This window comes from Alosa pseudoharengus, unplaced genomic scaffold (assembly GCF_046254945.1).
Source record: "Alosa pseudoharengus isolate Yale_2024_CS ecotype anadromous, Long Island Sound unplaced genomic scaffold, YU_APseudo_1.1 YU_APseudo_1.1_scf_21, whole genome shotgun sequence".
In the NCBI taxonomy this organism is placed as follows: Eukaryota; Metazoa; Chordata; class Actinopteri; order Clupeiformes; family Clupeidae; genus Alosa; species Alosa pseudoharengus.
Genome location: NW_027468674.1, coordinates 21,775,102 through 21,782,570, shown reverse-complemented (window position 1 = coordinate 21,782,570; position 7,469 = coordinate 21,775,102). Strand labels below are relative to the sequence as shown.

The 7,469-nt window shown below is 37.3% G+C and overlaps 1 long non-coding RNA gene across 1 annotated transcript; it reads right to left on the bottom strand.

Moving 5' to 3' along the window:
• Positions 1-2,654: 2,654 nt before the first annotated feature.
• On the bottom strand, positions 2,655-4,848 carry LOC143138489 (uncharacterized). Its single transcript, XR_012990232.1, has 4 exons — positions 4,651-4,848; positions 3,817-3,902; positions 3,457-3,544; positions 2,655-3,353 (listed from the first exon to the last, which is right to left on the bottom strand). It is a non-coding gene; the product is annotated as an uncharacterized LOC143138489 (long non-coding RNA).
• Positions 4,849-7,469: the final 2,621 nt, after the last annotated feature.

Below are 7,469 nucleotides of genomic sequence, written 5' to 3'. Positions count from 1 at the left end.
GTAGCCTACAGGTGTACCTTTCATCAGTCCAGTTGCAATGGATGGACTATGATGAACTGCCCTACTTGTGATTGTTTAGAGATTTTAAAGGTTTTATAACAATGTTACAGATTTTTTGGCCCAGAAACAAATCTATTCACCTTTGCAGCGCCAGTAGGCTACTTTGTGTGCGGAATGTGTGCAAACACACATTCCAAACAAGCATACACAAAAGTTTCAAGAGTGGGGGATGGAGTAGAAGATGGAGACAAATTCATTAATATGATTTATTTTCGCGGAATGGATGTGCAGGACTGAGCGGCGGTCATATTTTGTACCGCTACGCGGTACATCTAGTTTATATTACCTTTGCATATATTTGGGTAGACTTCAAACGTTTTTGAATTTGAGCTTACAGTTCTGTCACTATTCTGTCCTGTCCTGTTACATTTATTTAATAGGTATTAGTGATACCTCGAAATTAGGCTGCTGTCTGTTAGGCAATTTATTGTAGCCTGCTAACCCATATGAACAAAACATAATTTCTGAAATGATTTCTTGATTTATAACATGAGATATCAGATATGTCTCCATATAGGGTAGTGTCAAAAAGTGAAGTGATAGCAGGTAGATCATGTAGGCCTACATGTCACATGAGCCACACATAGGGGCGCTGCTTCTTCTGTCCCTCCCAAACTGCATTAAAATGTGTGTTTAGCAATCAGAATTTCAAAAAATTTTCGGGGGAGAAACTCCCGGACACCAATATAGACCGCACCACTCTCAGAAAATACTACAACGTCCCTGTAGGGAGTTATTTATAATTTGGCCAGATTGTTTCATTTTCCTATCCCACAACCCCCACACTTTTAAAAAGCTTGATACGCCTCTGACCATATGTTAGATAATTACCATTTTATTTTAGATGACAGAGGACTATATCTCAACTTAAAAGATTCTTGACTCACTATCACTGGGATGGAGGCAAATTATTGATGGGTAATGGGCTCCTGTTCTGTCAAAACTTCCACCAGCACCAGAGCCTGTTGTGGAGCTTGGGAAGTGCTGTTGTCTTTTCTCCAAATATCTTGGCAAATGAAGCAATACATCTTTTGAAAATAGTCTGTATCTCACTTGTCTACCTTATTAGGGTATATTTATCAAAAAGTTGACCACTTTAAGCCTTTATATTATTTTTCTGCATATTGTCCGCCATCTTGAATTTTGGCACTGAAAATGAAGAAAAATTTGGAAACAGGTTGTTTTGTAGCCTATTCAGTGGGGTCCTAGCAAGTAAAAAATCACCAGTTGCAAAAATCTATATGAACCGTTCCTAAAATTATACGATTCCCTTCACTAGTAGCACCTGTGACAGTAATACGCTTTTTTAGACAGGCAACATGGATCTGTACATACAGTACATAGGCCTGTCCCATTGCCTCAATAAAGGTAAACAGTTTTTTTTTTGATCAAACTCATGGTCTCGTTTTTCAGCTTTTCTGTATGAAATGTTGTTTGTTGTAGATGTTGTTATTGTAAGTTAGCTTTCAAGTGATTCTTTGGTCGAGACTTTCGTCCAGCTGTCTTCTGAAGCAAGTTAGTCAGTGATATGTGTTCTTTCGTCTGGTAGCAGATATTGGTTTCAGATAAGATATTGAGATGTCATCCGGAGTGTAATGTTTTTAATCCTCAATGTCGGTAAAGTGCAGCTATAATTCTGGTTTGATATTTTTAATTGTGTTTTGTGCTGTATTGAATGGAAAATGAATTGTATACAAACAAGGGATGCATAAGTGGGGTCAAAAATGATCCCAGCGGTTGTTTTTTTGCAATATCTTGGTCAGTTTAAATTGTTATCGTTTGGATTTGTATCTAATTGGTATATTTTTGAGTAATTGCATTTTTTGTATCAGTACCACACTTTCCATACATGAGGTGAAAAATTACCCCAAGCATTTTCTATGGAATATTCAATTATATATTAATTTACCGGTGTATTATCAACAACTTTTCATAACATATCAATGTAGGTGTCATAGGAAATTACAAAAAAACGCATGTTGCCCTGAGGCAACATTGAACCATAACGGACTTGCATATGGCCATACCAAATATTCTAAGTAGGGAAGCACCTGTATATGTGAAGTGCATGAGTGTGCTTTATGAAGTTTTATAGAATGCCATCACTATGGTTGAGTATGTGCCCTGACTATTATACCAACATCCATGGCTTTTTGATGTTGCGGTGAAGCTGCAGACTTGCTACACTGAAAAAAAAAGTTCTTTGAATTTACATGATTTTAATGTGTACATCGGTCCCACATAATCAGAATGTGTCCAGCTGACACAATTTTTACACTTTTGTTCTAGTTAATCGTTTCTTGTAAAACCTACACATTGAAATCACATCGTATTACATAAAAAAATCATGTTGAATGAAGATAATACCTTCATATTTATGTAATACCAATGTATTGTGTAATGCTAAAGTAATTTTATCATGTCAATAGTAATAGATTGTAAAAGGTACTTCTAACTTCATTTATTAATGCTAAAAAAATAAACTCTTAAAGTTTTATGTCCCTATAGTACCAGAACAGTGTCTTTTAACTGTTTTTTTTTCTAGAATTGCAGACATATGTTATACATCTTTTTACTGAAAAGAGTCAAGTCAGTTTAGTAGTCAATTTTTATTGAAAGCAACATGAAATACACAGTATTGTTTTTTATCCAGCAATTGACAAATGGAAAAAAGTGCAGCAAACATCACAGGGAGAGGAGAAAGATAGAGGAGTGAGAGAGGAAGAGGAGAGAGAGAGAAGGGGAGAGAGGGAGAGAGAAGGGGGAAGAGAGAGAGGGAGAGAAGAGAAAGAAAGTGAGAGATCAGGCCTGAAGACTGATGGACCAGATTCAAAGATGACTGACCAAAAGGTGACATTTCTAGTTCCTAAAATAAAGATAATGAATAATTAATAATAATAAAAAAACATCCACAAAAAGATTCCATGACCCGTGGTCACTCAGCCATTGATAGTCCTTTCAGGTTTCAACATAGTAAAAACAGTATTTCTTTTTCAAAAAATAAAAATGGAAAGTCATTCACTGAAACAGGTTGTTCTTTAACCAACCTTGGGAGTTTGCCTTCATCCAGCTCCATGAAGATTTTTTGCAATGCCTCAAAGGTGTATCTAAGCACGGGCAGGTACATGAGGTTATCAACTCCGACATCATAGTGACAGATAACGGCCATGTAGATCTGTCAAAACTTTATTCCTTGGAGTACGACCCCAATGTCCTCTGGTTCACTTGACTCATGTTCTCTCAGGACATAAACCTCAACAGTTGTCTTCAATGACATCAACTTCATCCATGCCCTGAATTAGGCAGACAAATGCACATAACAGTAAGAAAATGAGACCCTCTAACAAAGTCCTATTGAGAAATGAATGTGAAAAATAGACATGTTCATGTACATACCACATATTCCTGCACAAAGTTTTCAGGATCTTCCCCCGTGTAGATACAGAGTCCCTTCAGGAGACACTCGGCCAGCATCTATATCACACTGAAATAAAAACATTATTGATTAGCACGTTAATCCAAGTTTCATTTAAGTCAGCCACTGTTGTAAACGACCATATGATAAAAAGAAACAAAAAGTTAGACGAATACAATAGATAGATAGATACTTTATTCTTCCCGAGATCATCACAAATTTTAGGATGTGATGAATAATAGAATAATAATAGAACAATATGTGAAGAAGTATCAATATCAACATGATCAAAAATATTAGCCTCTGTAAGGTTTGCATGATTAAAACTCTGCATTACTCACATCAGTAATTTGCTTAATCATTGCTTGGAGACAGAAACTTGGATTGAAGTGGGACAATTGTGATTCTTTTGAAATTCCGTGTTGATCTGAAATAAGATTAGCAGGAAGAAAATTAGTTTTATACCATCACACATACGACAGTGCCAGACAAAACATACGCATACTGCACCACACATCTGGCATAACAGCCATTTATTGGTGTATAAGACATTAATTTTATTGTATAAAATTGTATAATTTTATAACAGTAAATTCATAAATAAATAAAAGATCAAACTTCAGTGACTTCAAACAGTAACATCACTACATCTTAGACTCAGTAACAAAAAAGTTGTATGCGTACACTGTACTGCCTGTTTTTTGCCTGCACAGACAAATCAAAATATTTATATTTCATATTTTCATCATATGGGGAGACAACTTCCTAGGGCTAAACGTTTTTGGATGCTATAATGTAACTTTGCAAATGGCTTTTTGTCCACGTGGCTATGCTAGCTTGCTTTTAGGCAGCCATTTGCTGGCAACACACTTGGCGCACACAGGCTAACAGGCTTTTCACTCACATACAACTTATTATGCTTCAAACGTGATCAAATTAATGGACTGTACTAAACCAACCCCAATTTAGCTTTACTATGATTTATGTATTTTTCCAACCGCCCAACAGATGCAGCTAACTGGTTGGTTAGGCTAACGTTAACTTGGTAAAAAGAAACGGACCAAAAAATAATACAAAGACATCAAGGGTCAACTTTGCAACGCTGTAATACTGTAAGAAAACAGCTAGGAGATTTATTATCTAATATAACATGATCATAAGGTTGATAAACTTACCCTTCAGTAGGCTAATTCGATTTGCCATTCTCTCTTCCACTTCAGTCACTGATGATAGATATCCAAACTTTAACGGTCAAACCATGCTTCAAACACTTCTTCTTCTACTACTATGTATTGTTTTAATGACACATTACAGCCACCTGCTGCTCTGGAGTATGTCTGAACTTGAAATTTTCACTTTCGAACAACACAAGAAAAATGTCTACATCCAGCATTCAAAATTATCTCTTGAAATCTACTTAATTAAAACACGTTTGCAAGCGGAATATAATACAATCATGTTGCATATATCAAATTAATTTGTGTCAAATCAAAGACCCCCTATTTCCATTTTTTTCAGTGTACCCTGTACCCTGTAGCCCCAAACTCATGGATATGTGTGTGTGGTTGTGTGTGTATACCGTACCGGAGAATGTTTGGGGAGATTTATGGAGTTTTTAACTGGTACATAACAGTGATTTTGATGATTTCCTATGATAATTTGTATTATTATAACTTCATATCTGTAAAATGTTGATTTTCATTCCGTAATGGTACAATGTTGCCTGGGGGCAAAAACTAAGTTTAGTGAAACTAAAAGTTAAAGTGAAAAATACAAAACAACAGGTTTATTGTGTTGCAAGGTAAAACTTTCACAACAGAGTCTAGGTATGGGGATGGTGATGCATTTGCAGTACTTGCAACAACGGATACCAGCTACCCGACAGGGACACCCATTCTTGTGTGCACACTTGCCACACGAGCAGGGATCTGGTAAACCTTCAGGTTTTGAGATTACAATCTCAGGGACTAATAAACTCCCCTTTCTTACAAAACCATAAGCATCTGCATTTAAGATCAAGGTGGTGTCTGTAAATGGTGTTTGGACCCAAAGCTGCTGTTGAATAGGCTATTTGTATATGTTTTCTTGCATTAGTTGAGGTGCAAGCGGCCCTCTCAAAGTCCATCTTAAGGGCATTACTATCGAACGCAGCAATGCGCAGGTCGTCAAATGTCTCCATGTCCGTTGATGGTTTGAGACATTTGACCAAGAATGTTTCTGCCATTTGTGTTGCACTCTGTTAGCTGTGGACAGTTGACATTGAGAACCAGAAAAGAGTTGTCTGGTTTGTGGATAGTGTTCAGAGCTGCAAGTTTGGTTGATATTTTGCTGGTTGTATCACACCCAGTCAGCACATGTAGTGCTGGAAGACAATGTGTGAGCGCTATGCAGATATCATGAAGTGGTAATATTGATCTTTTCACTCCTGAGTTGCGGATGAGCCAGAACAATTGTTATGTGGTATAATAGGCACACAAAGACGTATGTATGGGGATATCTATAAAAGGGGGAAAAAAGTCCCATTCACCTGTAGTGTGATAATAGTGTCATCTATTGTGGTCATTTTCAGGACTTTCGTCCCGGGTAGAGATTTTGGCACACATCCCATGTTGTTCAGTGGGGTTGTTGTAAGAAAAATTGAGTGCAAGCAGACAGAGGCAGGTTTGAAAACTGAAAACATGGTGAAACATTTATTGGTTAACAATGGTGTATATGCATATGAGCTCGGAGGCCAGCATAGCTCACCGCTTATGGCGGTGGCCTACTGAACCTCCAGAGCAGTGTCTTCCCTCTGCATTTAAAGCGTAGCCCGCCTTCTTTGATTGTGTCAAGAGGAAAGGACTCATCATCAAATGATTAATTGTCGTCATGTGTCCTCATATGGTTACAATGGGTCATGTGAGCATTTGATTGACAAAGGTCACAAGAACAGTTTGGTTGACAAAATGTTTGGCATGATCAAAGGCTGGGGTGATGATTAAAATGAATGTTAAAGTACATACACTCTGGAATTTCTCACTACAGGGTCATATTAGTCTATAACAGTTGAGATATTCTCCGCTAAATGAAGTGCATACAAATCTTACCCAGGACCTCTACTATAATGGCTTTTTATTGGATTTTGGACCCAAATTGACCATCACCCTAACAATTAAAATATGAACCTAACCTCTGACCTTTTCAGTTACCTCATAAATGAACTAACCACCATAGAAAACCTATAGTTTGATTTCAAAACCCTCAAAATTGATCTATTAGACCCTGAAATATGATTTTTTTGGTTTTCAGCGTCTCCAGCAGCGGCCATTTTGGAAATATGCCAATAAAAAAATTGCCACCGCCTAAATTTGATGTTATCATCAAGAAATGTTGACTACATGCCCTAAGGATGCCAAAAATGCAAAAACCTCAAATACTATTTTTTTTAAGGGGTTCAACTAGTTTTTGCAAGTTTTCCCCCTGACTAAAAGCATTTGATTTGTGGTTGTTGTGGCATGGCCCAGGATTTTACAGTCAAATAGCAAATAATTAAATAAGAGACACCTGCTCCGCACCCTTTGAGTCACGATTGAGAGGTCAAATCAGTTCTCGGACTCTTGTCCGTCCCAACAAACACTTTTATCCTTCATTCCCGTAGGCTCCTCCAACTGAGTTTTGTGTTTTTGTTCTTTGTTATTTCCTTTTATTAAAACACACCCACACACCTGTGTAAAGAGACAAAACAGATGCAGTGGTGGATCAACTTCAGTGGACAATTGTTTTTTTAAATAAGCTAGATGTTTTAGACAAAGGACCCTCAGATTCCAGAAAAAGTGTCTCAGCATTCAGAATAATTAGGTTTTACCACCTGAATAATCAGGTTACAGGTCATACTCTCCCCTCCCTATCTCTCAGTGTCTTGTGTTATGGATGAACCAGCCAGGGTTTCGCTGTTTTATAGCTCTGCCATGGGATGGTTACAAAAGAGGCAGAGAAGAGGGCAGCATACTTATGG